Source organism: Bactrocera tryoni, chromosome 4, assembly GCF_016617805.1.
Source record: "Bactrocera tryoni isolate S06 chromosome 4, CSIRO_BtryS06_freeze2, whole genome shotgun sequence".
In the NCBI taxonomy this organism is placed as follows: domain Eukaryota; kingdom Metazoa; phylum Arthropoda; class Insecta; order Diptera; family Tephritidae; genus Bactrocera; species Bactrocera tryoni.
This window is the reverse complement of record NC_052502.1, coordinates 44,261,306-44,284,493: the sequence shown is the minus strand read 5'-3', so window position 1 is coordinate 44,284,493 and position 23,188 is coordinate 44,261,306. Positions and strand designations below refer to the sequence as shown.

General features: G+C 35.7%; 1 protein-coding gene across 1 annotated transcript in view; it reads left to right on the top strand.

The window, feature by feature from the left end:
* The first annotated feature begins 272 nt into the window (after nt 1-272).
* Nucleotides 273-23,188, top strand: part of LOC120774567 (disintegrin and metalloproteinase domain-containing protein unc-71) — a 526,730-nt gene continuing 503,814 nt past the window's right edge. The window contains exons 1-3 of the mRNA XM_040104301.1: nt 273-441; nt 5,947-6,968; nt 7,836-8,052. The gene's annotated coding sequence lies outside the window, so the exon portion shown is untranslated. The remainder of the gene's footprint in view (nt 442-5,946; nt 6,969-7,835; nt 8,053-23,188) is intronic.

The window sequence follows — 23,188 nt, the reverse complement described above, 5'->3', positions numbered from 1 at the left end:
TTAACGCTCTTTACCACACTCACATACGCTGAAGAGCGCGTGAAGCATGCAAGAGCGCTTTACAATGAGCTGTGCAATGTAACTGTAAAGGATATTGTTTGACAACGGCGAGAGCTATTGGAGTCAGCCGCCGCCGCAGCAGCCGCATCTCAGCTGTGCTGAGCAAGATTGGAGCATTGTGAACGCGTAACGGATTTTGGAAGGCTGAACTGTGAAATTTCCCAGCTGCCACAGCAGAAAGAAGTGTGTGGCAGACGTACGCGACCGCTTTGCTAACGCTGTTTGTGGCGCGGACAGTGGCGGATACCAACTAGAAGAATCAAAGAAAAAAAGTGGAAATCTCTAAGACAGTAGTTTTGAAGTGGAAAAGTTGATGGCAAAAAGTACTTAAAAATTGTGTGTATGGTGCGCCAGCAATAAGCTCAGTTAACTTAAATAACGGTAATTAATATGTGTAGATGCCGTTAGATGCGAAATTGCAATGGCAAATGCGCAATTTCAGCAAAAAAGTGCAAATGCAGTGAAAATTTCATGTGAAAAAGTTGATAAATCCTTTCGGTCGTTCGCTCCTGTAACGCATAGTGGGTGTGATAAGCGTGTGCAGCAACAACAACACAGCGCCACAAACAATGCAGGCGACGAAAACGAAGGTGCAAAAATATATCGACTTTCAACTTTTACAACAGTGAAATTGACAAAACAAAAGTTTTCAACTGAGAAACCCAAACAGTTGGGCGGAATGTGTACTGAAAGAAGCCTAAAATTGGCGTTTCCCTGCAGACTTAGTACCGTTTCAGTGTGGCATACCACTTTCGGATATTTTTCTATGACAATTTCGTGCTTTTTTTCTTTGCTTGTGCCTACTTTTTTCCATTCGGTGGCGGTTTGCGGTGTCGATAAGGAGGGGCGGGCGGCGGTTGGCGGGTGTGGGGTCAGAATTGGTGAAAGTCTCCATTCTAAGAAGTAGCAGTTGCCCCTTTTCCACACAGCAGCCAGCAGCAAATTATAAGCACACACACACACACGCATATATGTAGAAATATATTTTACACACACACACGCAGAATTGCAATTCGAAAGTCGTAAATCTACACTCAAATTAAGTTTTTATAGTTTGTTTGTAATTTGCTGTCAAATTTGACTTGAAATGCACACACACCGCGTCCACGCTAACACATATTTACGCACATGCGCAATGCAACAACAACAAAGCGGACAAAGTGAGATTTCTACACTACAAGTGACAAAAAGTCTCCAACAAGCAGCAGCAGCAGCGGCCGCAGCATACCGTTGCACTCAGCAAGCAGGGGTGGAAGAGACGAGCGGCAAGCAGCAAACGAAAAGCAGCCTCTATAACGGCACTGAATAGTTTCGTGAGTATTGAGCGCGCTCACTCACCATTTGACAGCTGTTTCACGGTGTGTGGAAGTGTGTGTGCGAGTGCGAGTGCTCTGAGGCAGTTCACTGGCCGTGCGAGCGGGTTGTTAATCCGTTATTTGACAGCAGTTGCGTTTTTGGTCGAAACGCTTTTCCACGCAACGCCAAAATGTGGCAACACTGACACGCCAAGCAGCTATATGCAAGCCATTGCGTAGCTGAGAGCGTTTCGTACTTTTTGTTTGTGTCAGTTTTTGCCTGCAAACAAGTTGCCAACAATCTGCGTGTTGCAAATTTGGCTTGTGCAGAGCATAAACAAAAATTTGTGGTATTACGGCTTTGCTGGCACTGATAAGCTGATGTTAGAAGAAGTGATGACATGGCTAAGCTCCGATGTGGGGTTCTAATGAGAAAGTAGAACTATTTCAAGGTGCAACTGACGGTTTTTTATACAAATAGTAATGTTTATAGCATAACTGAGTCTAATCGGATACTAGAGCATGAAGGGGCCACACAAAGTGTCCGATCAAAATAAAGTCCTTGTATGGGAAACTCTTTTATTTGGCAAGCTATCTTCACAAAATTTGGTGAATATTGGACTAGGGGTTTGAGACTGATCCACTTGATACAAAATTCGGTGTATTGACAGCCCAAACTATAATAAAGCGTACTAGAAAATATTATGCTCGTTGTATTTTGTAAGGGTACGATTAATATGCCTACTTTGAGCGGTAAATTAAAGTCTTGAGAACATAAAACTTAGGAAACCCCCTAATTTGAACTAACTGGAAATAATGAATTGATCCATTGCTTTAGTAGTAACTTTATGTTTCGCACTGTCTCAATTTAATATCGCTGTTTGGCAAAATTTTATAATAACAAAGGATACATTCGAATACAAGTACCTCCAAAGCTGGAGTGATATGATCCAACCGGGTGATACAACAATCTAGTACAGCCCCTAATATATCATTTTCCGAACAACATCCATATTTCATTTCTCGTTGGACTTCCTGCTAGTGGAATAGCTGGAAACCTTCTTTTTTTTCACACAATTGTCCAAAATGTTTCCAAAAGGTTTCATCTTTTTACAAACTTTTCCTAATCTCTTCTTCTCTGTCCCTTAGCTCTTTAGACACAATATTAAGTTTTCCAGAACATCAATTTCTAGCTTCTAATTGGGATTTCAATATTTTAGACCAATTAAATGTGAATTCGGGGATATTTATTTCGAGTTAATTCCGTATTCTCCAGGTTTACTCATAAACCATCTAATCAAATTTAACGCGAACTGGCAAAATATTACTTTTTCATGTTTTTTACAACAATTTTTTAAGAATGCATTCAAATATGCTCTTGCTCCAATACAAGCATGCCAGTCCTTCATCCAATATTTATTATTCTTGCTGTAAAGCCTCGGTTGACATGGAGTTCAGTGCCTTCAGTAAATTTAGTTTTCTTGGTTTCGACTCATCTTCGGGGTTCCAAACGCTAGATTATTGGAGACTATCGACATTATATTATAAACCCATCAGTCGTCATCTGTAATGGAGCATTTGCGACATCTACTCTTTGTCGTTCTTGCAAAAGATTATGGTCTCTCTAACATTAATCAAAATGTGTTGAGTCGATCCATAGGAGATAAAGAGAACCAACATAACGATGTCCTTTTATTTGTAAGACTGACTGTGCCGATTTGAGGACTGACTGTTTTGAGATGACAAATAAGTCGAATATATGTTTTTTGTATAATCTTACGGTTTTGATTTTTTCCTTCTCATCGCTTTGCCTTGTTTTTTAAGAATGTAAAAAAAATATGTTGTGAAAAAAAATCATTCTTAGCACGTTTTTGTGCAGTTTTTGTCCAGAAATCTAGAACAGCTATTATTTATTAAAACAAAGTTACTTCATCAAAATTTTTATTTGACCATACCTTCATTTGTAAGCACCTAGTCAAATAAAACGCTGATAAGACTTGCTATTGCAGATGTTGTTGTTATTATTTTTTATTTATTTTGCTAAAGTATATGCACACGTGAAAAACTCTCTGCTTCAACACGCTCTTTATGCTTAGACAGGCGCTCAAAAATTAAAAACTGACTCTTCTGCGCTCTTTCTACAAGCGCAAGTCTCCAAAATAATAAGCCATTGCTACTAAGGTTTAAGAAGAGTGCATTAGGGTAAAAGAGTGCTGAAAGAATTTTCTCACTGGTCGCAGGACTCCTCTCATAATCTATTAGGATTAATAGTTTCACGCAGCTTTTGTAAAATTGTTGCGTTGTCACTGCTTTGGCAGCGTTGCAGGGATATATTTGCAGTTGTTTTTATTGTTTTCTTAAATATTATTTTTCTTAATAATTAAATAATTGTTTCTTATGGCCACCAAGTATTATGCTCTGCTAATAAACAATTACTGTTCTACTTTTACTTGCCTGTGCATGCTCTCTTTTGCACCACTCTACTTCTTCGCATATGTTCTAATATCCGAATCGTAGGTCGGTCTCTTGAATTTCGGCTGACACAGCGCCAACAACCTGCTACATGCAGCCCGACTGTCATTCACGCATTTATGTTACTATTGCAACATAATTTATATGCCGTGCAACTTTGTTGCTAAACTATTGCTCGCAACTCATACGACCTGGTGTACTTGCCGCTCACATTGTTTGTAATTGAAAGAAAACATGGAGAGCGGGAGCGAGCGTAACTGCACATTGCGAATACGCTAAGAGCTCTACACTGGACTTTCAAGCCGGAGCGCCGCAGGTTTGTTAGCTGAGCTCTCAGGTATGTTGCGTATACGCCATGTACGTCGAGCTTGCTGCTGGCGCTCTGGCACTTGCTCTGCGCTGGATGCTGTGTGCGTAGCTACGATTGAAAAAAAAACACCATAGCTTATTGTTTAAGCGAGTGAGAGCGACAACAATAACAATAACAACAACAACGCAATTGAACAACAAAATGGGCAATTCGCAAATACAAAATTTCAGCCGAAAAATCACAACTCGGGTGTTCATGTCTGCGTATTAGCGGCGACGCTCGTGCGTACCTCTATGTGTGTGTGTGTGTGTATTTTTATGCTCGCGGCTGCGTGTGTGTGTGCTTGCTTTCTTGCAGCATACACTTCGTGTTAGCGCGGCAGCAGCGTTGTAATTCGAAGAAAATAGTGAATTTATATGCTGCTGAGCTGTTGGGATTTTGTATGGTCACAACTGTAAAGGACCAACAATGCGATGCTTATGTGCACCGTTATAACGATGTGATGCTACGAGGAGTCTGGCGTTGTTCGCGTCGCTGTTTAACATCGTGCGGCGCTAGTAGCGTAAAACGACGTCACTTACGATGCAAACGAAACGAAGTGGTCGACGAAGGGTGCCACGAGTGCGACGAAATCATTTGTGTTAACGGCAACGACAGCGGCAGCGTTAACTTTGACGCTGTGTACCGTACGGCTGTGTGGATCCGGATTCGAAATAATCGAGGTGGTGCGTCTGTCAGTATACGCTCGCTGATATATTCCGTGTTCGTCCGTTTCTTAGCTGATTAAATTTTTACGCGCGCGCGTGTGTGTGAACAACGGAATGTTTTAGATTTTCTAAGCAAACGTAACAAATAAATTCTTTTTAATTGTAAAAATTTATTGGAAAAAGTGCGCTAAATTTTCGAAATTTTTTCGGTTTAGAAAAAATTAGGTTTTTCTACAGTACCGTTATTAATTTCGGTCGCAAAATGAGGACAAGTGACTTGGGTACGCGTCAGCCGCTTTGAGGCTGCTTGTTTGCGGCCGCAATGGCTCGCAATTTGCCTGCGCCATCAGTCAGCGCGTCAGTGAAGTGAATTGTGGCAGCGCGCGTGCAAGCTCTGCATTACAATTTGTTGCAGATAAATGCAGCAAAAAAGCAAACAAGCTTTACGCCTTTCATTTATCGATTTTCCGCGCAGCGTCTGACAAAAAGTAAGGCAGCACGTGCCACACGCATGTGATAAGCAAAATTTTGCGTTTTTTGTGTTACAATACATTTTTATTTACAACAATAAAGTAGTGTTTCGCACAAACAAAACTTGCAACATAAAACTAACGTGCAACACGTTACGCTAAACGGCCGTAGAACGCGCATTTTAAGGTGCCACAGGAAACAGTTCAGCTAAAAACCCAAAAAATCATAAAAAACAACAACATTAACAACAGTTACTTTTTTTGTGAAATCAAGTGCAGCGCTTTAAGTCACACTAAAAACCGCAAAAAAATTGTGCTAAAAACGCTTGTCATTTATTGCTTGCCAGCGGCAAGCTGCTTGTGCGCCTGTTTGTATGCTTCGTCTGTAATGTGTTGTGCGTAAAACGGGGCATTCATTAGCTGCTTTTACGACGCTGGCCGCCCCACGTTTGTGCCACGAGTCACACGAAACGGTCATTAAATTGCAACTGCCGCGGCATTTTAACTGAAATACACACATACTTGCCACTAAAACACACTTAATTGTTTTACACCACACAAGCACACACATACACGCAAGCATACATACAGCCGCATCAAGCATATATGTACAACATTGCGATTCTTTGTAGCATATTATGTGGCATAAAACGTGCAACAAATCACTGAAATTGCTCGCATCGAGTGAAATGCGCTGAAAATTGTGCAGCAAGGCAGGAAGGCAAATTAACCGTAAATTCTGAAAGTGCAACAGTCATGCAACACAAGTGTAGCGCCAACAGCGGCGATGAGCAGGCCGGCATTATTGAATGACTGCAAAGTGCAAATAAAAAACATTAACTAGAAGCAGTGGTGAAACGTTAAAAATAACAAAAAGTTGAAATAAAAAAATTAATATAATTAATTATTAATTAAATTAATGTTAGACAGTGTTGTGAATAAAATGTTGCACCAGCTGCACACATACATAGAAAAAGTAAATATAATTGAAAACATGCATTGACAGCGCGATAATAAGCAAATGCAGCAAGGAAAATTATGAAAAATTTGTAAAAAATAATTAGAAAAATTAGTAATTAATAACAACAACAAAATCATGCAATCAGCAACTTGCCACAGCAGCAGTTGTTAGCGCCAGCATTGCTATTGTGTTCACTAGACTTAAGTTCAAGTTGTTAAGTTCGTTAAAAATTAGGCATACAACAAATACAAAAACAATCAAACAGGTAGCAAGCAAAAAATTGAAAATTGCACGAGTTTTTAAGTTAAAAAAATATAGGAAATAAGAGACATAGCAAATAAACATGAAATTGTTGCAATTAGCATTTAACGAAAACTAAAACAACAACAAAAAGTTGCAATTAAATAGAATAAAAAAATTAGTAATTAATGAAAAACACAGGAATTAATGTTAAAACCCACAGCCAAGCAAAAAAAAAATTAGTTAAATAAAATAAAAAAATTACCAAAATTGCAAGACAACTAAATTAGCCAATAAAAACAACACAAATAACTAGAAATTAATACGTTTGTATACGTTAGACACCTACAACTCGCGCACTACAATAAGGCAACCACAAAAAAAACAACAAGATTAGCGAATAACTACTATATTTTAATGAAATGTAAAAACTATGACCATAAAACAACAAAGGTATAATGAATTTATAAACAAAAATTAATGATTGGTTCATTAAAAATTAATAATTTTTAAAAAGTCAGAAAAAAGTAGTTTGTAAAGAGATAATAAATAATTCATGAAAAATTAATGCTCAAAGAAATTAATATTTCATAAAAAGTGTATTAATTCAAAAAAAAAAAATAAAATAATAATAGATAAAAAATTAATAATTAAAAAATTAATAAAAAATTATAACAAATTAAAAAAATAATTAATAAAAAAATAATTCATAAAAAATGAATAATTCACAAAATATTTATTAATAAAAATTAATAATTAAAAAAATTAATGAAAAATTATAACTAATTATAAAAATTTAATTAATGAAAGAAAAAATCTTTATAAATGAATAATTCACAAAGAATTAATTGATGAAAAACTTAGTGGTTATTGAAATTGATTAAAGAAAAAAAACCATTCATAATAATATCGCAAAAAAAAACCATTCATTAAAAAACAACAACAAATAAAATTAGTGAACCTTCCTAGAAAATCAGAAAATCTCATCAGAAAAAATTCACACAAAAATTAACACTGCAAAAAATTACAAAAAAATTAAATTTATTAAAAATATTCACTTCGAATAAAAACCACATCGAATCAAAACCCTTCATTGACAATTGCTTTGTGAACTCATATATAAACATATAAACACGTATGTGTCGCTAAATCCTTCAATAACTACTCACGCATACCACTACATACACACATACTTACATGCATACTAAAAAACATAGATTTGTGTTCAAAATTCCTGTGCAACTAAAATCGTAAATAATCGTCTGCAAATCTTTGCGAAATTCATTTCAACATTTGTATGCTCACTGAATTTCAATCCAGTGCGATTTCTATTTCCAAACAATAAATGAAAAAAAAACAAATAACAAAAACAACTTACTACTAGATTAAATACTAAATACTACTACTCACTCGCATCTACAAGCATAAACGCACACATACACGCGCATAACTGTATATGCGTTTATATGTGTGTCTCAACTAGAAATCGACAAGCAAGCGAGGAACTGAAGCCATATTTCGGAAAGGAGCTTACAAAGTAAGTTGTGATATTGTTGTTGTTGTTTTGTTCAGTTTGGAGTTTTAGTCTACACAAATTATCTTCGGAAAAATGATTTAAGTTCAGAAAATGGATTTTGTTATCGGTGAAAAGTTCTCTGCAGAAATCTTTGTTGTGTTTTAGATGTAAAAACTTTGAACTAAAACAGGAAAAAACGCTAACTTCTAATGCACCGCGCTATGATATTCTTTCCAAATGAAAAATCGTAATAAAAAAGTAAAGTATGTACTTGATTTGGATTGGTAAGCTTGTGTGGTAGCTACATATATGCCTTAATAGTCCGATCTGAATAACTTTTTAGAAGATTGTATCAAAACTTACTTTGTAACTCATTCCAAATATTATCTTAACAATCTTGTCTAAAAAAAGTTTTCCATACAAGGCCATGATTACGATTTTTCAGTTTGCAGGTCCACTATATGTACGTATGTTGTAGTAGTCGGATCTATACAATCTCTACGAAGATTGTACTATTTCCTTAGATAATAACTTGTGCTAAATTCTATGAACATATCTCCACAAATGAGAGAACAGAAAAAATAATATCTTATATCGATATTTCAGACAGACAGTAGACAGTTGAACATAGCTCAATCGACTCTGATCGTCCTTTATATTTTCTTTTGGTGTTACAAACTTATTGGCCAACTTAATATAACCTCTTCATCGTAATAAAGCAAATGTATAAAAACAAGCGCTCGACCTTTCTACATATTTCATATATTATATAACTGTTAATGTTTGAGATAAATATCGAGAATTTGGATATTTTATGTAGACCATCCTCTCAGACCATTATTACACGACTTTTTCATTCAGAGACTGTCTTATCTCTTTCTTAAAGCTACAAATTGAAGTTCAATCAAGTGTGTTATCAGTCAGTTGGGATTTTTTTTGATATAATTTGGTTACTACGAATTAAAGAGGTTTCATACCTTCTATATCAAGTTTCATCGAACTGTCTCACTACACACATTCATCATTTAAATGATTGATAATGATCAGAATGTCAAGGAATCTATACTGTAGCGCTCACTATTGAATACAAGGTTCATTAGATCTTCAGTTTTAAAAAGTTATGAACCACTGATGACTTATAATTTCTGAAAAGTGCGAACCTTAGCTTATTCGTATTAAAAATACGTTATAAACATTTTTATGCTCATTACAAAATTTTTCGTCTTTTCACTTTTCCTAGGCACAAATTATCTTTCAAAATGGTTTTTACTGATACTTCCGATATTTCAACAATGCCAGTAGGATTTCTGACTGTTAATCGTCGATTCTTTATTTTATTGACGTATTAATCATTAGTTGATGTTGATGACGGTCCTGGACGTGGTTCGTCGTCACAGACTTCTCGAACTTCTTTGAATAATTTTAGAAACATTTTTGTGAACAATAAAGTATGTTTAAATGCTTGTAATTCTTGGAGAGTGTTCAGTAGCAAAAAAGTTTCAATATATTTCTATAAACAATACTTTTCTCCCTTTAGTAAAGGTTATTGATAGTAGTTTCTTCGTTTCTGGCATCAAAAGTTCAGCACTACTGAAACTTTTTCATTATTTTGTATTCTGTAAGTATTCTTAGACAAGCTGCCAATGGGTGATTCAATTTCCAATAGACTTGCTTTGGTTCGGCTGTACTTCAGTGTTTCAGCGAATTTAGTTTTTCGCGGTTGTGATTAATTTTTGTAATACCATTAAGGTGGTAGTGTGGTAGCTTTGGTTCAAAAAATCGAAATTTTTTTTGCTTAATTTGAAAGTACAATATCTTGAAAATACACTGTGAAAATTTCAGAAAGAAATTCGAAATATACCGGGAGTTATAACGAGTTTTCTAGAGCACCTCGGAGTCCTCTCTCTCAGAGTTGTTGAACTTTAAACGCGTTTTTCTCAAAACATTTTCTGGTCGGCCCGGGTCCTATTTTTTTTCTACTGAACCGATTGCAATTTAACAGACTATTCCACACATTTATAGTTCTCGAACTAACGAGAATTTTTTTCATCCCTAACTTTTCATTTTACAACCCTTTCTTTGCTAAAATAAAAGGACTTTTTTCAAAGTCCGACATTTTGTTATTTACCGTTGAAATTTAAATTCGTTAGTTCCGACCAGAATGACCTGTCTACAGATTAAGAATAATAAAGAATATTTGATTTCAGGCCACATCAAGAGCCAAAATCACCCAGGCCACCCACTTGCATTTTTTTTGAGGTTCCAACATCGAGTGACAATAATAATAGTAATAAAGTATGAAATTTTTTCTAATAATTTTTTTTTTTTGAATTTTCTATATGTTAATAAAAACACTCTAAATATTCAAGATAGTTCATTTTTATTCTCCTGTAAAAAACCACCCTCCAAAGAAGTCATAAAAATAGGCATAAGTTACCAGACCACTACCTTAACTAGTTTGTTGCACATTTTCGACGTCATATTCATAAAACCACGTCTCGTTTGCAGAATGAAGGTTTTAAGGGCTTTGTTATTTTTCAAAATTTTCCGATCTTTTGACACTAATCTAGAATTTACACGCATGATATCCAAAACATTGCACATAATGTGTTAAGTCGATTTATGAGAGATGTTGCTCTGCTATCTCTTTGATACCAACACGACTATTTCCAAACACTGTCTCTATAACTTTATGTATGTATGTTATCGTTATTAACCAATGTGGATGCATGACTCGCCTGAAGTAAGATTACGTTGACTTCACAACCTTAATAGAATACTTTGTGCAACTAAAATACTCGCGTTCGTATTTAAGTAAAATCTCCAAAATTTTTATGCAAAATCGAGAATGATTCTTTAGCCGTGATTTCATTAGAAACACAAAATTTCAATAAACCTCGTGATTCAATATTTCTTCATGTTGAAAATCGCCTTGCCGTCATCAAACCGCTGCCAAACATATACTCGTTGGCATGAAAATATTAAACTGCACACAAATATAGAACATCAATCAAGGAAAAAGTTTATCGATTTGGTTTTGGTTTAGTTTGTACTTAAACAAATAATATCAGTTTGAGATATTACCTGTTTGTATACTATTTGATCAGATGTTGTAAAATAAGTAACGTTGAAAATCAAATTATTATAATTTGTACTTAACAAATTTTCAGTATTTTCTAAAAGGAAAGTATTTGTTTGGTAGTTTGAATTTCGATAACTGCAATTGCGCTGCTATCGGCCTCCATAATAGAATACTAGGCCTTTCGGTCTAAATAATGTATCGACAGAAAAATTGTAAACTTAAAGAGTACAATAAGTTAATGCAGAAAATAAGCTTCCATAAGCGAAATTCTAGAAAACTACAGCTTGCGTTCAGTGCAGGAGCATAATAAACCTTTGGTCGCGCTGCAAACCTCATCTATTTAACTCATCTTCCCATTATTGTTTTTGCACCTTGCTTTAGATATAAACCAATTTTTTTTAACTCCCAAAATATATTGTTTCACGCCTGATGACTTGCGAATCACTAATATACGAGTTTTTAATTTGATACCTACTTCGATGGAAGTTTTGATTGCTTCGAGGATTCACAAAATGAAGTCAAGGAGAGTCAAATCTGATCTCTAAAACTCACATAAATTTTGTACTTTTCCTACGGTTGTCATAATAATAAACTTTCTCAACCCTTATTGTTCATAGAAAATTTATTTACAATAACGGCACGCATTTCCAATTAACAATTAATTTACCGTTAACAAGTGTTAGCTCAACATTTAGCACTTTTTCTGGAACAAACGAACTTTTTATCGAGTTAACTTGTAAACACAGCTTTATATTTATTGAGTCTACTTTTTCAAACTGAGCTGCTTCTTTTTCATGTTGGCTTTTGTAAATTTTTTCATTTTTTTTTGTAATGAGAGAGCAATTAGCGCAATCAATTTCACCGTTACTTGCTTATGCAACTCATCGTCAGCTCTCGAGCTTGGAACTTGTCCAATTTCCGAAAGTTCATCAAGCCGCTATTGTGTGAGATAAGCAAGCAAAACAATTTCAATAAATTAAATGAGAAAAAATACAAGCACGTTCCGAATACTGACCGAATAACGAAAAACTAAAAACGCAACAAACCAAAACAGATCAATCAATTTCGGTGCACAGACACACACATAGATACACGCACTCACATGCACACGGTAAACCAGCGAAGTTAATCTGCTATTTTATGTTGTTGTTGTTATTATTATTGCATTGGTTGTTGTTGGCGAAATCTTTGTGTATCCAGAACGCAGTCTGAATTTTAATTTGCCGAAAATTGGAAAATGATAAGTGAGGAAATGATGAAAATCTGTAGTTTTATGTGTTCTTGTTTATGCGGAAACAAAGAAGAGGCAAATAGAATATATAAAATATAATAGAAAAAATACAGATTAAACGAAATACTTACGAGTACAAAGAATACAAAAGGAAAAAAAAAAAAACTTTAGTGTGGTCAGTGTTGTCATGTTGTGGTAAATAAAGGCTCTTTCATTGAGGAGTTTATCTTTAACTTGAGATTGATCGGTCAGTTTGTATGGCTTTGTTGTGGTAGACTCATTCCAAAAATATGTTTGGTGATTGTAGCATGGTCTTGAGCAATATTTTTTGCCAAATTTAGCGAAAAACTCACGAAGATGTATGTGACGGGGCACTATCGTGGTGCCAAAACCAAAAATTGTCGGCTCATAATTCCGGATTCTTTTTACGAATAGCTTCACGCAAAAGATGTTAAACAAATTATTTGAAAATAGTATCTTTTGTTAACAGTTTGGTCGGTCGAAAGCTATTCGGAATGCATCACACCTCAATAGTCGAAGAAAACTGTCAACATGACCTTGATTTCCGACCAGCTGACGCGGTTCTTTCTGCTTCGGCTCACCTTTGCCGCGACATTCGTCGGTTTCCTGGTCGTGAGCATGGATCCAAGACTCATCAAGAGTAATAATATATTTCATGACATCATGGTGGTCGGGCAGCATTGTTTCACAGACGTTAACGGGACGCTGTTTTTCGAAAACATTTAGTGATTTTGGAACCAATTGTGCTTTCACTTTTCTGAGGACCAAATGGTCTTTCTAAATGCTGTTTACTTATCCTTTCGATATTCCAACAATGCGAGTAAAATTGCTGACCTTTAATCGTCGATTCTCAACCAGCAATCCTTTTATTCTATTGACGTCTGGATCATTAGACAGTCTGAAAATTTTTGTTTTTTAAAAAAGCACACACTAATTGTTAAGAAAATTGGAATGTTTTTATTAAAGTACAATCAATACACGGCCTTACCGACTTCTTTTGCAGGAACGAATTCGATGAACCAAATTTTCGACTTGACTCGAATAGAACGTTTTCTATTTACTTGAGGAAAGTCTGCACTTAAGCAATAAGTGCAATGACTTCAAAAAACCCTACTACAAGTAGTCTAATGGTGTTAAATTACAATTTCTTGAAACAATCGAAACTCCAAACTTTTCTTGCAATAATTCGGTTGTTGCGTGTAATGTATGGCACATAACCCCGTCTTGTTGAAACCAGATTATGTCAAGATCAACTTATTCTAATTGTGGCTATAAAAAGTTGGTTATCAATGATCTATACCGCTCTCCATTGACAGTAAAGGTTCACCAGCATCATTTCGAAGTATGGACCGATGATTCCACCAGACTGACAACCACACCAAACTGTCAATTTGGGTGAATGTAATGGTAGTTCATGAATAAATTATGTATTTGCTTTGCACCAGAATCGACAGTTTTGTTTATATACCGCACCACTCAGATGAAAGTGAGCCTCGTGGAGACGATGATTTTCTTAAAAAAATCGTTATCGATATAAGTTGTAACCAAGCAAATTCACAACGTCTACGGTGGTTCAGTGGTTTCAGTTCTTGAGTTAGAACATTTTTAGATGGATGGAAGCTCAAATCTTTTATCAAGGCCCACCAGGTTGTAGTTTGAGACAGTTCCAATTCTTGAAAACTTCTTGGAATCGAAAAATTGTGATCTTCAGCAACACTTGCCTGAACGGAAGCAATATTTTCATTACTTCGGGCCTGAAGTTCTTTTTTCAGCAAAGAGTCAGTTTGGTAGCGTTGTGAGATGCGTACTCAGAATGAAATTGGTAAAAGCGGCAAAGCTCGTGAACTAGCTGTGGTTAATATAGCAGCTGTTATGAGCAGCTTTCTTTAAAGTGAATTCGAAAAAGTTGTGGAAATACCCGGAAATGAAAGCATTCCGATCTGCCATTACATATATGGTTATATTTACTTGTATGAACGTTTTTTTAGATCAGACTTTAGTTATTATCTATTTGTTTCTAAATGAGCTTTAATAAATTTGACCAAATGTTTGCGAAAACTTGTGACATATAAACGAGTTGGTGTGACAGCTGTCTCCCTTAGTCGTTTTCTGGCCTTTGAATGCTCATTTGTTAATATTAATTTCTGAATGTGGCTGCTTGTGGTTTCGAAACCCATAGAAAGCTTAACACTGGCTAAAACTGGCCATGGCCACATATATGTATCTTGGTAGAATAACATCGAGATAAATCTAAATACACACATGCATACATATATGTATAATAGGTAGAGCGCACCATTTGGGCATTTTATGCAAACACTAAATTACCAACTTCACAACGCCGACTGCATTTTAAATTAATTGAACTGATAGCCATTGGAATTTATGCGGCAAATGCGTGCTCGGCCAAATAAAACGAAACAGCAACAACAACACCGCGTCAAATAATGAAATATGTCAGGCGATAAAGTAAATGCAGTGGCAACGGTAAAATAGATATTAGAAATAGAAATAGAAATAAAAATAAAATAAATATAAACATTTAGCAAAACTCTGTGCGCAGCGCAGCGCTTGGCTGGCGATTGACGTGCCGGTCAAAGTGATAAGCGTAAAACCCATGGCATTGCACAAGCAAACACAGACAGCGGGTGTGAGAGGTGATTTGTCACAAATGCGCACAAATATCAATGCAAGCGGAATGGGAATGTGTGATTGACCATGGTTTTGTGCGAGGGAGGTCTGTAGAGTTCAGAAATGTGAGAAAACAAGAAACAACGTTAACTTCGGTTGCATTGAAGTTAGAATTCTCTTCACAAATAAAACAGTTCCCACAGAAGAACTTAATGTTATAGTTCAATAATTTTACTCTTGTTTCCTAGTAAAATGTTTGACAAATTTCGTAAAGATATCTTCTCAAATAAAAAGTTCTCCATTCAATGTCTGAATTTGGATCGTTCAGTTTGTATGACAACTATAGCCTTTAGTGGTTCGACAAATGAGTAGCTTCTTGGTGAGATAGAGACGTTATCAAAATATCATTGCGGTATCTCGAAAACTGAGGATCTATTATATACTATACGAAGGAAATATAATAACATTTTTAATAAAATTACAACAAAAGTTGGGCTCTCGGAGCCCTTTTTTACATTTAGTCACTTATTTTATAAATTTTATTTTCATATTCTCCTCAATCATTACCATACCTTTGCACAAACAAATAATTTTCCAACACCAAATCAACCCTGTGTGACTCAGGTTAGAAATTATTCATAGGGATTGTAATTGTAGAATATTTTTTGATTAGGAAAACTACATATTTATATACAATCGAAAACCTAAGACACATGTCAGTTTGAGTTTCCTGGTTCTTGTCACGACTTTCTGTTGTAATTTTCTATGAGAAAATAATTTTATGAGTGCTCTTTTTGATTGATTTTGATTTTGAAATTAACTTAATACTAATCTCGATCTTTTTTCTTGTAATAATCCCTGAAGAAATCGATTTGTTTGAGCTCTCATTGGTTAATTTTTGGTATTTGTGTGCCCTCGGTAGGTCTTTTCTAAAGCAAACAGCTCTCGAACTTATCAGTATGAGCTTGTTGATTCTAGAGGTTTTTGTGGTTGGACTACATGGGAAAACATGATCGGCTCGAGCCCACTTTGAATGATTTTCGGTATTTTGTGGTCTCCGTATTCTTTTCTATACTAAACAGAGCAGAAACACTCGAGAATGAGCTTGCTGGCCCTACTTAGAACCATTTGTTGCAACGTCACAGGAGAAAATCGACTGCATGCAATTCTGTTTGCATTGTTTCAGTTTTTCCGTGCAATCTCTTCAAAATCATCGAACAGTGTTGCATTTGAAATCATTGTGAATGGAAAGGTTTCGTCTCTAACCCTTCGAACTGCCCTCGTACTTCAAAATGAGTGTGGAAATATTACAAATGACATGTAATGGTTCCAAACACACAGCACACGTCACTTACGTCCCTGCCTTTGTGTCTGTGCGAAACATTTTATTTGATTAAAGTGCATTACATGGTTGAGTATTGGTGTCGGTATGTCAGTGTGGTAGTTACAGAGCTTTTAAAGTGACACAAAAGCACTCAGCTGACAACTGTTCCACGCAACTGAGTTTGTTTGTGTGCAAATTGCATGACTTGCAGAGCACATTAGACCCACACATGACAGTTCGATGGACCGTCAAAAGGGACAAAGGGTTAGTTAGCGAGTCTGACAATTGCTTGCAGCCCCTTTAGAATTTTATGCTGTGTCACCTGTTAGTATTTACCGTTAATACTTGTATATACTGTAGGTAGTCACTTCCGCAGACGACAAAGAAAAATAGCGTGTAAAGAAAGCAAAAAAAAAAAAAAATATGAAAAAATGAAAAAAAATAATCAGCAAATGACAGCAAATGAAAATCAGTAGAAAAAGTAGTGGACACCAACATTCTTACAGCCTATGCCACTGCTGCCATAATAGTCTACAACAGCCAAGCATCCATTTAACCGAGTAATCAAACGATGAGCTAACCAATTGGCTGGCCGTACGACTAGAGCTGTCTGTTGCTGAGTCCTGCAAACCTACTCTTGTCAGGCAAACTGCCAACATGTTGCAAGCATACCACATTCTACTATGTGCAACATTATATGAGAGATTAGATTACGTTTTGCTTAACGGTACCACGACTGACACGGAGGACATTGGCTTGAGATGGCCGTCGCCGTCGTCGTCTTTGCCGCCGCCAATTCCTGCTACTCATCATAAAATTAATGATTATGTGGCTGCCATTGTGTTGTTTGCCGCTTTTTGTTGTTGTTCAACATCTTCGTTTAACGTTTTTTCCTGTTACTTTTTCTTTTACTGTCGCCGCTGCTCTTACTTTTACTTTTATTGCTATTTTTCTTATTTTTTATGTTTGCTTCCTGTCTTGCCTACTTTTGTTACCAATACAGGCTTGTATGTATATACTCGTACACATACATACATATAGAATAAATATGACAGTGATAATTATTGTTGAATAGGTAATGTTCGCTGCAGTTGATGACATTATAACGGGTATTGACATACTTACAGCAGCGGCGGGCTGAAAGCCCACGACAGCGCCGCAAAATATATAAAAAAATATATTTCTTCATATGGAAGTATATATATAATTATATAAAATATATATAGCATAAATGAAAAAATCGATTTTGCTTGTCCACTTTTTGCTGCTGGCATGTCACACACATACATGCATACACTTGCACATATACTCGTATTTTATCTCGATTGTCTTTTCATTCTCGTGACTGGCATGTAATCCTTGTCTTTTATGTAACTACACACTTTCATATTATTGCCTATGTGTCTGTGTGTTTGTGTGTCTGTGTACGTCCGTTTAGTGCCGGCTCAGCCGAGTGCCGAGTGTCCATTGCCAGCAGTAAATGTTGATTGCAATGTTAGTCTCGCTGGTGGTAGCGGGGCAGCTGCTGCTGCTGCTGTTGATGTTGGCCTACTCTACTTTCCTGCCTTGGATTAGAGCTTCTCGCTGCTTGTGTTAAATTTTTTTTTGATTTTGTTCTGCCCTCCATTATTTTGAGCATATTAATTAAAGCGAAATGCCAAAAGACGTACAATGAAGGCTGATTAAATATCTGATTCGCAATTCATATACATATAATTTCTTAAATATATCATAATGTGCTCTGAAAAATCTTCTCTGTGTTGAAATTTATAATTTCTGTTTACAAGGTTGCTTTCATCAAATTTAACAACATATAATTATCTTACAAATGTTTTATTTAGATTAATAAGTTACTCTGTCTTTTTTGGCTCTTCATATTGTTGGGTAAAAATAGATGATTTCAGCTGGTTTTTTAATGAAAATTCAAATTGAAAGTAAGGAAATGATTGCAAATGAATTGCTGGAAGTATTGCCCATCGCTAGTCACAAAACTGACCCATTTTTTTTGCCAAGTTCGAATACCAACTGTTCATCTTGGGCTGATATCCAAGAATCAAGCCATTTTTCAATATCGTCTTGTGAGTGGAATTGCATCTGAGTCAGACCTTGTGCCTTCGAACGGAACAAATAATTATCAAACTGTAGAATATCTGGGGATAGAGCGAGTGGGGTCTTTGAAGGTAGGTTTTAACGAATTTGGCAACGTGAGGCCGTACGTTGTTATGCAGCAGAACCACTTTTTCGTGCCTCTCCTGGTTTTGAGGCCATATGAAACCCAAGTTTTAGGGATGACTATCAATGCTGGAACAAGGTCTTCTTGTTTTTAAAAAGGATCCTCATCGTGCAAGATCTCCAATTCACCATCTTCGAGGGTTTTTGGGCTTCCTTCACGCGTCTGGTCGTTAATATTGAAATCGCGGGTTCGGAGCGACACGTTGTTTAACTTGCGGTACCACCTCCATATACTTTTTGGAGTTTTGAGGGCCGTTTTTTTTTTGACTGAAAGAAGACTTCCCTCAAATTACGATTATTTTGCAAAAAATCAGACATATTTTCAAAACCAAAAGTAAGTAATAAGATCATTTTTCGTAAGTTAACAATCGAAGAAAAAACGATATAATAGAAACCAATAATATTGAAACAAAATTTGAGTTTTGGTTATAAAGCGGTTATATATAAGTTATTACATATATCTGACAGCGATATTCGATGTAACGCAGTTTCAGTTTCTTTTCAAATGTCTAGGTTAAGCGTATCACGATTTCGATGTATATATCAAAATTGTTCACCACTTTCTGCTGGAACCATTTGATGAAAAACAAAGGGAACATAGTGGCGCTCCTAATATAAATTTTAAAATGTCTCTGAAAGATTTCTAAACTTGTAGAGCACTCTTGTTTGGCGCATTTTATTCTTTTTTCATGAAGACTCTTTCTTCAAACTTCGCTTTTTATTGGACCATGCATAAAGAAATCTCCTCAGTATGGAATCCTACATTCGTAAGGCGTTAGACTTTAGGTTAGAGAACACAGAGAAATAGAACTGTTCAATAATGTATACTTTAGACCCTAAGAATAGTAGAAAATAAGTTCACTTTTTCAGAAACTCATTTTGTTGCAATCTGACGCCGATTTTCGGAATACATGATTTCAATTTCGATTCTTATAGTCCATTTACATAAGTAGTATTGTACAAGAACGGTTCGTTAGCACAATTTTCTTTCCGATTTTACATTTTCATAACAATATAAAATTTCTAACATATTATTTATTAAACTCCATTCGATTAAAGAAGCAGGCATGTCTTCGAAAATATTTAACGTTCAAGATCCTGTTCTCGAAGATGCTGGCCTTAATTTTATATATAGGGCAAATCTCGGAAAATCATTTTTGTTTTTCGAATAAGTAGATGAATTGAAAGCTACCTCTAATTTAATTATATTTATCTTATTTCAACTGCAGGTTTTACTTTAATAATGCGAGATACCGTGGCTCACAGCTTGTTTCATGCATGTGAAATTACAAAATTTTAAATGCTATATATTGACAACAAAAACACATATTGGAATAATTCAAACACCTGATTACTAATACGAATCTGTAAAATACAAGCCCATACAAGTAAGAAACTCCATTTATTATTTTATACTTACTAATTATCAACTTAAAAAAAAAACAGAAACTTAAACAACTATTTACTAAACTTATGCAGTGCTTACAGATGCTATTTTCCAACAAAGACCATAAAATCTTGATCAGGTTCATGTCGTTTGGATGGGCCAGTGGATTTATCAGATGTGGATATTTCCATATTAGCCAGGTCGACGTTTTGTTTTTAGAATCGTTATCTTGATGATACTCGAAATTTTGACGTATTTAAGTTTCTCGGAACTTTGGATTAAATTGTCTTTTAATACATTAAGGCACCATGATCGAAGACCAAATTTCCAACGACGGCTGCAGACATATATGTCCATAGCATAACACTGCCACCAGCATGTTTAACAGTTGGCCAAAAGTTACAACTCTGAAGCTCTCAGTTTTGGGTTTCCGCCACACGTAAGCCATTCCATCTGTGCCGAAGAGGTTAAATTTTGACTGGAAAATTCAACTCGGGTTGGTTGGTTTTATTTTGTTAATAAATGGCTTCTTATGGGCTACTCGACCATTGAAGTCATGCGCACATAGCACCCGACGCACATTTTCAGCACAAAATAATTTCCTCAGCTGCTCCTGAATCTCTATAGTTAGCTTTGGAATGCCGAACTACTTAAATTTACTATCTCAGTCATTTTTCGCTGTGATTTTTCATTTCTGAAAATGTTTATAACCAATAATTAGTACACTAATAACTCGACACTCAAAAGCACACTGAAACTGGCTTCAAACTTTTACTGAATGCCAGTTTTAAGAATTAGAAATGCCTAATGCCGTTACCCACGCAACTGGCTTGCGCTAAAACATAGACGCGTACATGAAAAAAGCTGCCTAATTGTCATTATTTCCATTTTATGGCAAGATAAACTGATAAGTTTAATCTGCATTAAATAAGCTATGAGCCACTGTATATTCTCACAATTCGGTTTCAATATTTTCAATTTGAAGACAATACTTAGTTTAACTATAGTATACTTTTTCGTCATTGTAGGCAAATGGAAAATGCTCGATGATCTTCTTTCAATAATACATTTTTTTTATAATAGCCTCAATATTTTTGAGGCTAATGCTGTAAAACTTTCTGGAAATCAATCACTATTGGACCATATCAACCATTAAAGTTTCTTTCTCACTATGTTTAGACTGTGATTAGCTGACTTAATGAACTCTTCATAGTTATTGACACATACAAATATTATAGCCTTAAGAAGCAGGTATCAAAATTACAGAGTAAAATTTTAGTTTAAAATACATATACGTATATTTGTTCCAGGCTCTCCGCCAATTTATGGAGATACTTGTAATGTTGAATCAGTCGTAATATTTTAAATGAAAATTTTGATCAATTTGAGGATTTAGATTTTACCACTGTTTAGCTGAGACGGAAAAACACTGCCTCGTGATAGTAATTTTTAATTTATATAATTTATATATATAATTTATTATGTGTGAACTGGTCTACAAAAAGGGGGCTTAGGTGTCAAAAAAAAAGAACAATTAATGAGATAACGAGAAACTGACGATTATTTTTAACAGCTTTTCCCAGAAAACTAGTTTTCGCACCTAAGCCCCCTTTTCGTAGACCAGGTCACATATATTTATTAAAGTAAATCTTAAGTAAGGTTTGTGACTGCGCTAAGACTTGCGTGCGCCTGAATGTAGGCCATGCTATTGCGTAATTGCTTCTCTCATGAGAAGCATTGTCTACATTTAGGCTGCTTTTGGAAAAGTATGCGAAAAATCAGTAAGGAAAAGTTAATATCCGCACAAAATATATGGACTGCCTATTAAGAACGTTTTGTGTAATATTATCGTTTTTTTAAATCTAAAAATAATTGAAGACGCCGTCGAGTTTATTTAGATACCTTCTTTGCATTATTAGGGAACATTAAGTGATTTGTAATATTTCCAGCGTACTTTGCACTATTTGCCCCAACAAACATGCGTTTTAATAACAATTTAAGCCTTCTGTGCTGCAACTACTTGCAGAGCACAGCTTCAGTCTACTGCAAGCTGTTAAAAATGAAGTGGAAAAAGTGCCAAAAGGACGCGTTGCACACACTGTGTGCAACAAATGTGAGGAGCCCTTAAAAATGCAATGCAAATTGGCTGCCAAACGCCAGCAAAGTCATCGTTGTCGTTAGTGCAACTTTTCGCATGATTGGCTGCCGCATCGAATCGTATTATAAAATTGAATACTTTTGAATATATTTTTGCATGCGCCAAAGAAAGCCGGTGGCAGCAGCAGCATAAGCAGCTGCAACAACAAGTTGCCGAATTGCATTACAGCGCTGCGTATTCATGCCACCGCCAGCGCTTTCCAAAGTGAAATGTCTGCGTAAGAGAAGTGTGAGGGAAAAACGCAAATCAACAGCAAAGATGCAAAATTTTCTGAGGGCAGTAAGAAGAGTGCAAAAAGTTATAAATAAATCCACGAGTAAGTAAGGAAAACTTATAACAAGCCAAAATCATGCAAACAAGCAAACGCAAGCAGCGCCCCGCCGCCAGCTGCTGCAGCGACTGGCTTCAGCTGCCGGTGGTGGGTGGTTGGTGGTTGGCGGTTGTGCTCTTACATAGCACGACCCAACATGGCAAATGTTATTGAAACTTTTCTCATATCTCTGCGATCGATTGTTATCTCTCGCTGCAGTGTGCCGCTGTGGCTTAAGTACAACCATGATATCAATATTACTCCGTTACTTCTTTTGCCTTCTCACTTCACCTATTTTCACTTGGCAGCTCTTGCGCTTAGCGTGCTTCTGTTTTTGTTTCTGCAGGTTTTTGCGTTTGTGTGCAAGCGCATTTATTGTTTTCGAAAGTTATATGTCTTTTGGCATTGTTGCACTTTGGTGTTGCAATCGAAGTTGCACTGCAGCTTGCCCATTTTGTATTACAATGCGATATCGCCATTTTTTCCTTTTTTTGTTCTCTGTGTGTGTGTATGTGAATTATAATCTTTATGTTTTTTGGATATTTTTGAGAATTTTAAAGATTGTTGTTGCAAACACAAAATCTTCGCTTCTTCTGTTTCAGTGATTTTCTCTTAATAACTTCGTTTGTGATATATATTCATTAGATCATTAATGTTCGTTGAAGTTTTATGTAGAAACAAATTTTGGATGAGGGGACTGATACTTTCATAAATAACATATTAAAAATGTTAAAACATTTTGCAGGAAATTAAAAAAAAAAAGGTTTCTGCTTTATGTTGC